The following is a 9,262-nucleotide window of genomic DNA, read 5'->3' on the forward strand; positions in this document are numbered from 1 at the left end:
GAAAATTTCGTTTCATCTCTCATAGTAGAAAGTTTGTTTTAACCAATAAAAAATCTTTTTTTGAGTCTGAAGTAGGAGATGATGAATGGAGAAGTATTGAATTGAAAGCTCAAGTTAGAGACGACTGGTTAAACGAGGTGCTTTGCATCAATTGGTGTAGGAGGAAGAGGTGATGATGATGATGATGACCGGAATGGTATATTAAATGTAAAATTCCCTAAGTATACAGGCCCTAAAATGATTATTTGGGACATTGATATAATTAGTGTAGAATGGTACTTTCGGAATGATAAATTTTTCTTTTTCTTTTTTTTTTTTGGGGGGGGGGGGAAATTAAGATATGTTTTTAGTGTTGTTTTACATGTGATTTATCGCTGAACTTTTCGTGGTCATGATTAAAAAATCAGAATATGACTCGACCGTCATTGTTCTAATATCCTCGCCTTGAGAAAGAAATCAATTTCCCTTTTTTAAAATACGTTTTTTTCAGCGATATGATTTATACAAAAGTCCGTTTGGCGTGAGATTATCCAGTAAAACCGACTATTACATTGATTTATTAAAGCTTAAGTTAAACCTCTAATGGACCTTCTAGACATTATTTGATAATGAAGAACACAACACCAACAAAACACGTGGAGTTTATTTATCTTTGACCATATCCATTTTCATTTCCCGAAAGTGACCTCCAGCCGTAAAAAAAGGCCCCTGGCAGACTAGCAGCGGAGAAGGGCAGCATAATAACCATTTGCAAGGCAAAGACTTGTGCTAAAGACAGGGATGCACGCAATTTTAACCGAACCAGGTCGATGGAATCCTTTTATGTATGCAGCCATGTGGCACATTGCATTAATGCATTGTGCGCATTGCATAATGGGGTCAATTAAGCGCCACTTTGTCTGGTTGTTAATCTGCTTCGTTGAAGATGGTGTTAAATGGGGAAGACATTGCGTGAAATAATTCACATTCGAGGTGTTTTCTTTTATTGAACGAAATTGTGTATTATTTCTTACACGTATCATTGGGTAATTGCCTCTATATAATGAAGAGCAAGTGTCTCTCTCTCTCTCTCTCTCTCTCTCTCTCTCTCTCTCTCTCTCTCTCTCTCTCTCTCTCTCTCATACACACACACACACATACATATATATATATATATATATATATATATATATATATATATATATATATATATATATATATATATATATATATATATATATATACATATATATATATATATGTATGTATGTATATATATACATTATATACATATGTATATATATAATATATATATATATATATATATATATATATATATATATATATATATATATATATATATATATATATATATATATATTGTATATATATGTATATATACATATTTATAATTTTTTTTTGGGGGGGGGGGGGGGGCTCAAGCCATGTCGTCCTGATGGAAGGGTCCTTCGGCAGCTTCCTACTGTATGTATATAGGAAGCTGCCGAAGGGACCTTGCATCAGGACGACATGGCTATCTCACCCGAAAAAAAAATTTTCGTACGTTAAAATCCGTTATATATATATATATATATATATATATATATATATATATATATATATATATATATATATATATATATATATATATATATATATATATATATATTTGTGTGTGTGTGTGTGTGATGTCGCCGTGGTTGTTTAACTTGTATGTTGATGGAGTGGTGAGAGGTGAATGCTTGAGTGCTTGGACGAGGATTAAAATTGGTAGACGAGAATGATAATGAATGGGAGGTAAATCAGTTGTTGTTTGCGGATGATACTGTACTTGTAGCAGACACAGAAGAGAAGCTTGACCGACTAGTGACAGAATTTGGAAGGGTGTGTGAGAGAAGGAAGTTGAGAGTTAATGTGGGTAAGAGTAAGGTTATGAGATGTACGAGAAGGGAAGGTGGTGCGAAGTTGAATGTCATGTTGAATGGTGAGTTACTTGAGGAGGTGGATCAGTTTACGTACTTGGGGTCTGTTGTTGCAGCAAATGGTGGTGTGGAAGCAGATGTACGTCAGAGAGTGAATGAAGGTTGCAAAGGGTTAGGGGCAGTTAAGGGAGTGGTAAAAAATAGAGGGTTGGGCATGAATGTAAAGAGAGTTCTATATGAGAAAGTGATTGTACCAACTGTGATGTATGGATCGAAGTTGTGGGGAATGAAAGTGATGGAGAGACAGAAATTGAATGTGTTTGAGATGAAGTGTCGGAGGAGTATGGCTGGTGTATCTCGAGTAGATAGGGTTAGGAACGAGGTGGTGAGGTTGAGAACGGGTGTAAGAAATGAGTTAGCGGCTAGAGTGGATATGAATGCGTTGAGGTGGTTTGGCCATGTTGAGAGAATGGAAAATGTCTGTCTGCTAAAGAAGGTGATGAATGCAAGAGTTGATGGGAGAAGTACAAGAGGAAGGCCAAGGTTTGGGTGGATGGATGGTATGAAGAAAGCTCTGGGTGATAGGAGGATAGATGTGAGAGAGGCAAGAGAGCATGCTAGAAATAGGAATGAATAGCGAGTGATTATGATGCAGTTCCGTTAGGCCCTGCTGCTTCCTCCGGTGCCTTAGATGACCGCAGAAGTAGCAGCAGTAGGGGATTCAGCAGTATGAAGCTTCATCTGTGGTGGAAAATGTGGGAGGTTGGGCTGTGGCACCCTAGCAGTACCAGCTGAACTCGGCTGAGTTCCTGGTTAGGCTGGAGGAACGTAGAGAGTAGAGATCCCCTTTTTTGTCTTGTTTCTTTGTTGATGTCGGCTACCCCCCAATATTGGGGAAGTGCCTTTGGTATATGGATGATATATATATATATATATATATATATATATATATATATATATATATATATATATATATATATATATATATATATATATATATATAAATATATATATATATATATATATATATATATATATATATATATATATTCATATGTATATATGTATATATATATATATATATATATATATATATATATATATATATATATATATATATATATATATACACGTGTGTTTGTATTAAATACAGTATATATAACGAAAATAGAAGGATGAGTGTTGAGCAGAATAGAAGAAGGAGCGGGAAAGGCAGTAGAATTTGTGCAAAAGATTTAGACAAGACTTGATTTTCCTTTAAAAAAGTCTAGGAATGTATGAGAGGATTGTTGTGCCAAATCTCCTTTATGGCTATGAAGTGTTGAGCTTGAATGGCAATTAAAAACTAAAGGTCGAAGCTGTAGGTATGAGGGATTGGCCTAGACTCCCATGTTTGTGAAGAAATGTCCAATTGGGAAGTGGAGCAGTATTTTGAAATGGTTTATCGCCTTTGCCAACTTCGTTGTGAAATTTACGTTGTGATGGACGTGTATTTATTTATTTATTATTTGTTTGTTTAATATTCGTATAACTAAAAAACTATTTTGACAGAGTTTCGTGAAATTTGGTGGAATGATTGCCCATGATTCAAGGACAATTTCAATAGATTTTACGAGTGATTGGTTCAAAGGTCAAAGTCAAGGTCAAGAAAAGGTAAAAAAGTCTTTTCGCTATATCGTGGTAATTTTTTATCCGTTTTTTATAAAAATAGTGCCAAAATGTCCACAATTCAAATATCTATCTTGCAATATACAGCATTATATAGGCGAAGGTATACGCTCTGCCAAGTCGCCATTCTAGTTTAGAAAAATAGCAAGATGATTTAATCGATAGTTTTAATTCATGGAATTGTGGAAATATTAAAAATATAAATGGCAATAGTATCTTTGGTGTCTTAGAGTTGGCTATAAGTAAATTAGGGCGAATTGTCCCCTCGCTGTAAGCATAGGAAGCGATTAATCATGCGGAAGTTATCAGCAGCCAGGTTTCATCCTGAATCTAGATATCAATGTGAATGTGGCAGTAACTAATGTGTTCTCATTTCCATCGACCCATTTCATAAAAAGATGTCCATACAGTAAGTTTTATTGTGTGCGACTGGAAATGTAACAATAGTTTAGAGAAGCTTTGTTTTTAGTTCAGTTTAGGACTGAAGCGAAAAAGAAGATAAAGTGAAATCGGTTTTTTATCGACTGTGTATGTTCCAAGATAAGTTATTCTTGCTGTCTATACACACACACACACACACTCTCTCTCTCTCTCTCTCTCTCTCTCTCTCTCTCTCTCTCTCTCTCTCTCTCTCTCTCTGCGTTTAGATTTTTAATTTCCGGCCTGTGTATAACAATAATAACCTCTGCTATAAGAGACAGCTCTTTCCTAAGCTTTATGGGATGATTCCAAACCAGAAAATTGTCAGTTTCCCTTCAAGCTCCTATTAATGATATCCAGAAAAAAAGATTTATAATTTTGCGCCATTATATTTATGTTATCGTCGACGTCTTCACAAAGTCAGTGTTATCCGACTAACAAAGCTTCAGATCCCGCTCATGAATGGCAGGAGCAAGGGACAGTGACAATGCCCTAGCTAGCTGGACAATGCCGTAGAGACTGACCATATATACAAATGATAGGCACCTAATCTCACACTCCACCCAAGCTAGGACCACGGAGGGTCAAGCAATGACAGCTGATGACTCCCCAGGTAGACCTATAAGCTCCACCAACACTCCTCATCCCTACATCACAAGGATGGTGAGGTTGCAGACACTACAAAAAAACTATCAAGCTTGAACGGTCCTTGAACCATCGCTCTGCAGAACGCAAGGCAGGGACATTTCCAATATGCCACCACAACCGTAAAGGTAAAACGATTCTCTACTAAACACAGTTTTCCCATAATCAATTATGACACCAAGTTAGAGGGTCATAGAATCCTAATATGACACTTTCATGTTGGCCATTAGTAGTAGCTCCTTTGGCCACTATTTTTATGACCATATCTTCATAGACAATCTAATGTGCCATTTGATTCTTTATTGTTAATTTCTTATTGATCCTCCCGATTAGGCCTACTGGGTGTTTGGTAACTAGCTTTCCTATTTCTTGCGTTAAACCAGCTGAGATAAGTCTGTTTTTTTATTATATACATGAAAAATCTATTTTGATATTGTTACTGTTATTGAATTATTTTATTTCAATTGCTCATCAATTCCCTTGTACTTTATTATTTCTCATTTCCTTTTCCTACTTGGCCATTTTCCCCTGTTGGAATTCTTGTGTTTATAGCATGCTGATTTTCATACTAGGGCAGTAGATTTGCTAATAATAATAATAATAATAATAATAATAATAATAATAATAATAATAATAATAATAATAATAATAATGAGGACGATGATGATGATGATAATCTTAATATATCATTGGTTAAGGTTTCTGGTGTTTTCTAGTCCTGTGTTGATGGATTTTCAGGTTATGCGATAATTGTATACTTTACTCGCAAACAAAGACATCGTTGATCAGTTGTAACCTACTATTTGATTATAGTGATATATATATATATATATATATATATATATATATATATATATATATATATATATATATATATATATATATATATATATATATGTATATACTGTATATATATATATATATATATATATATATATATATATATATATATATATATATATATATATATATATATATATATATATATATATATATATAAATAAATATATTTAGTCTTTGGAAGAACCTAATGTACCATTTAATAAAGAATATGTTCGAGATCATTAATATAAATATGAAGTCTATGTAAATAGCACAAATAACACTTTTATGATAATTAAGAAAAACATTAGTCCATATTGTTATTATTATTTTTATTATTATTATTATTATTATTATTATTATTACTTGCTACGCTACAACCCTAGTTGGAAAAGCTGGATGCGATAAGGCCAGGGGCTCCAACTGGGAAAATAGCTCAGTAAGGAAGGAAACAAAGAAAAATAAAATATTTTAAGAAGAGCAACAACAATAAAGTAAATATCTTCTATATAAACTATAAAACTTCAACAAAACAAGAGGAAGAGAAATAAGATGGAACAGTGTGCCCGAGTGAACCCTCAAGCCAGTGGAAGACTTTAGTACAGAGGGTATGGCCTACCCAAGATTAGAGAACAATGGTTTGATTTTGGAGTGTCCTTCTCTTAGAAGTGCTGCTTACCATAGCTAAAGTCTCTCTTCTACCCTTACAAAGATGAAAGTGGCCGCTGAAAACGTACAGTGAAGTAAAATGAATTTTTGGTATTCTCCGTGTTGTCAGGTGTAAGAGGACAGAGGAGAATATGTAAAGAATAGGCCGTAACCAGAGAGAAGGATCCACTGTACTACTGTCTGGCCAGTCAAAAGACCTTATAACTCTCCAGTGGTAGTATGTCAACGGGTGGCCAAGTTTGATAAAAGATCTCTGCCACAACAACTATTTGAAGAAAGAAAACTTGTTTACGAAATGAACAAGTTGGTCTTTACATGCAAGATGCCAGTGTTCCCTAACCTCAGTGTCCTAATTACAATCACGTTATCGGTGTAGGTTACAGAACGTTTCAATAATCATCTGTCTATTTCCATCTACAGAGTGTTGGCTTCTTTGGTTTGGCGGACACTCAAAAATCAACCCATTATTCTCTAGTCTTCGTTAGTGCTATAGCCTCTGCACCATGGACTCTTGGGTTAGTTCTCTTGCTTGAGGGTACACTCAGGCACACTTATGTTTCCTCATTTCCTTTCCTCACAGATAATACGGTAAGCCAATTAACTCTATTAGCAATAACAGCCATTGTAACATTTCGCACGCTTTATCAAAATCTTGCCAAGCACGTTAACTGCTACAAATTGGAGTGATGTCATCTTATACATTTAGACAAGCGAATTGCCGGCTCAAGTTTGATGACTGCAGTATTATTATTGTTGACCACAATTCTCTACAACACGTTATATATGTTCGGCTTTATTCGCCAAATCCACTAGCCAGTTTAAAATGATATTGCTTGATGTTCTCGTTACTCAGTAGAGTTACATAACTAATTCTAACACGGCCCAGTCAGTTATACACTCCTTATATCCTTCAGCATGCCAATGAAGTTACATATTATTATTATTATTATTATTATTATTATTATTATTATTATTATTATTATTATTATTATTATTATTAGTAGTAGTAGTAGTAGTAGCAGCCAAGCTACAACCTTGATTGGAAAAGCAGAATGTTACAAGTTCCAGGGCTCTTACATGGAAAATAGCATAGCGAGGAAAGAAAGGAAGCGAATATCAAATAAACTATACAAAATTTATGAAAACTTGAAATATTTGAAGATCAGTAACAAGGTTGAAAAGGATCAGTTATATTTAATTATAAAACGACTTATGTCAGCCTGCTCAACAGAAAAGCAATAAAAAAAAAGTTTGAACTTCTGAAGTTCCATTGATTCAGTTCCACAATCTGGTCACAGCTGGAATAAAACTTCTGGAACACTCATGTCAGCACTGGTAGTTTTTACCCTCACAGGATCACACTGATTGGACCACTGGGACACAATTTCTTATTCTCTATCGTAGAATGAATAACCACTTGCGGTTTCAGTCATTCAATATTGTCCATAGATGGATGTGCCGAAGTGATTGGGAAGTTTGAAGAATTTCTGTGAGTATGAAACAAATATAAATGTGTTTGTTAATTCCATTATGATGCAATATCTATGATTACACCGTGACAATTGTAAACATTTGTACAGCTTTCGGGGTCTCTGATAATTCAACTGATAGATTTTCTTTTAAGATTTGCATCGAATCCTGTTTTATCAATTACATAAAGACACTGCATTCAAAGTTTTTCTTCTCAGTCAACATGAGAAGCTCTTTGAATCCCGTTTTCTTCATAAAAACTCAAATATTACGAGATTTTCCTACTAATATCCATTTTATTAGGTAAAGTTGTAGCCCTAAAAGGACGTAATCTATTTAGTACCTTGATATACAATCCATTTTATGCAATGTGAATAAAAAAAAATTTCAGCCTTTTATTTGATTTTAAATTTTTTGAAGCAATGTTTACCTTATGAATCTTGTCTCGGTTATATCTCAAAAAGTAGTAAATGATTAATTATGATGTAACTAATGTACCCGATCAGTCAAAAATAACGTCTAAATATTTAGAGAGATACACACTCACGCACACGCACACATGCACGCAGAGAGTGGTTTCTGAGCGTAATAAGTACTCTCTCTCTCTCTCTCTCTCTCTCTCTCTCTCTCTCTCTCTCTCTCTCTCCTCAGAGCGTGATTATATATATATATATATATATATATATATATATATATATATATATATATATATATATATATATATATATGTGTGTGTGTGTGTGTGTATGTATATATATATATATATATATATATATATATATATATATATATATATATATATATATATATATATATATATATATATATATATATATTCATGAGATAACGAATCAGTCTCAGTTGTATTAAAATAAGAATTAGCATCTGTCCCAGTTGTATTAAAACAAAAGCGTGAATCAGTCTGCTGTATTGAAACACGAACATGAATCAGTCACAGATGTATTAAAACGAGAACATGGATCGGTCACGTGTATTAAAACGAGAACATGGATCGGTCACGTGTATTAAAACGAGAACAGCAACTAGTACCATGTTAAATCAAGAACATGTATCAGTTACAGATGTATTGAAACAAGAACTGGAATTAGTCCCACAAGTATTAAAAAAAAAAAAAAACAGGAATTTCTTGCAGATGTATTAAAATGAAAACAGGAATTAGTTGCAGATATATTAAAACGAGAACAGGAATGAGTCACAGAGTTATTAAAACGAGGACAGGAATCAGTCACAGTTATTAAAACGAGGATAGGAATCAGTCACAGGTATTAAAACGAGAACATGAATCGTTCACAAAGGCATTAAAATGAGTACAGGAATCAGTCACAGATGTATTAAAACAAGAAAAGGAATTAGTTGCACATGTATTATAACGAGAACAGGAATTAGTCGCAGATGTATTAAAACGAGAACAGGAATTAGTCGCAGATGTATTAAAACGAGAACAGGAATTAGTCACAGTTGTATTAAACAAAGAACCTGAATCATTCACATGTGTATTAAAATCAGAACATGAACTAGTGACAGATGTATTAAAACCAGAACATTCATTAATAATTCACAAGTGTATTGAAATGAGAATAGGAACTAGTCTCAGTTATATTCAATTGAGAACATGAATCATTCACAGGTGTATTAAAACGAGAACA

The sequence above is a fragment of the Palaemon carinicauda genome, chromosome 12 (genome assembly GCF_036898095.1).
Source record: "Palaemon carinicauda isolate YSFRI2023 chromosome 12, ASM3689809v2, whole genome shotgun sequence".
Lineage (NCBI taxonomy): Eukaryota > Metazoa > Arthropoda > Malacostraca > Decapoda > Palaemonidae > Palaemon > Palaemon carinicauda.